Below are 1,860 nucleotides of genomic sequence, written 5' to 3'. Positions count from 1 at the left end.
AAGGATTCAGGGCTTCTTTTATGATGACAAACTTCCAATGGAATTAACACTCCTGGAGAATCTTGTGCAGCTCACAGGAGCTGTACCAGAGGGTGGGGGGAAAGAAGGTCCACAAATGGCCAGATGAAATCTGAAAATAGGAAAGAAATACGGAAAGAAATAAGAAAGGAAAATGAGACCACTTTGTGTCGAACTCTGCAGTGAAAGACACAGCATGAATTTTGTCAGCCACTCTCCCCATGCTCAGAAGCCACCAAGGATTGCCAAAGCTGGTTCCTCTTTGGTTTTAAATGAGCCCTCAAAGCCAGAAGCTACTTCAAATAATGGTATACCCATATAGCTGAATTACAGCAAACATCCAGGAACATCTATGGGACAGATCAATTGTTAAAGCCCCAGAAAAAGAGAAAAAGAGCAAGGTGGGCAGCTGCAGAAAAGTTCTGCTCTAGCTGGCAGGTTTCCATGCTTCTTTTTAAAAAACAAACCAAAACAAAAGAATAAAATAAAATGGGAAAACAATGATCAGCTCTGAACAGCCAGAAATTTGGCAGTTCAATCATCACTTGATTTTATGAGCTTGTCTGAAGAAGGACCCGATTTACTGAGTGGGATTTCATAACAAGGCTTTTGCTTACTCAAGGTCAGGAGAAGGGCAGAGGAACAGTCAAGGCGGGTGTCCCATGAAGGGCGACGTCCCTCACTGCCACTTCTCTCCCTCAAAGGCTTCTATTAAAGAGGCCACTTTCCTGCACGCTGCTGGAATCAAAGCTAAAATAAAATGTATTCTTCACTTTCCCACGCGATGACAATTGGCAGTGTTTGTGCTAAAGCTGGTTGGAAAATGTTTTGTGAAACAGTTTCCCATCAGAAAACACTGGTTCTTCAGAGCAAAACATTAACAGGAACATGTTGATTTTTGATGTTTTCAGGAGATATGTTTTCCAGTGACTCAGAATTAAACTGAGTAGTTCTTTTCAGTCTATGACTTTTTTGTTTCTTTTGATTCATGCACTGTTTTGCTTCATATAAACATTTTCCTTAGCAGTTTTGTTAGGCTTATAATGAGTGATGGGTCTGGTTTACCACACCCTCTCCCACTCCAGCTTGTACAGATGTGTGCAAGCACAGACACATGCTGGTTTATGTTAGAAAATAATATTTCTTCAGCATCACTGCAAGCAAAGAGGGATTTCTAATGTTTTGAAAAAGAATAGTTCAGAATAAAATTCTGAACCATTCCAGTTTTCATTCTCATTTACAGTGGGAAGAACTTTGAGAATTTTCTAGAGAATGGAATATTTTTACTCTTATTTCATGTGATCTGTTGTGCTTGAGGTTTACGACTCAGCATTATTATATTTTTATGTATGTATATTTTTTATATATTTGTATATATGCCTTATCCAGTGAAATATGTAAAGTAAAATTATTATAGATCAAGTAATAGCTTCTATAGAGAACATCTATAACACCTACACTGTTCCAGTTCAGAGACACTCTCGAACAGAGAAATTCTCCCTCAGAATTTTTTGTGTGACTCAGTGACTTTACTGAGTCACACAAAGATTTTGATAATTTATCCTAAAGTCTAAACCATAAAATAATCCTTTTGCTCCTGTTTAATAGACACACCTCTCTCCCTGTATCTATCACCATTAGCTGTTAGAAGACAGAGGCTGTATTCTGTGCCTATTGTATTAGTTGGCAAAAGATGAAGTTTATTCCATTAAGTAATGGATTTAACACAGAGAATAATTTGGTTTTATGGACTTAGATTAGGTTTCACTCTTTTCCTCTCTCGGAATGAATTTCTATTTCCAAAGAATAAATAGACAGCTACAAAATCTCCGCAGGCTGGGC

The sequence above is a fragment of the Calidris pugnax genome, unplaced genomic scaffold, assembly GCF_001431845.1.
Source record: "Calidris pugnax isolate Ruff unplaced genomic scaffold, ASM143184v1 scaffold81, whole genome shotgun sequence".
In the NCBI taxonomy this organism is placed as follows: Eukaryota; Metazoa; Chordata; class Aves; order Charadriiformes; family Scolopacidae; genus Calidris; species Calidris pugnax.
The sequence above is the reverse complement of the archived record's forward strand: the minus strand, read 5'-3'. Positions refer to the sequence as shown.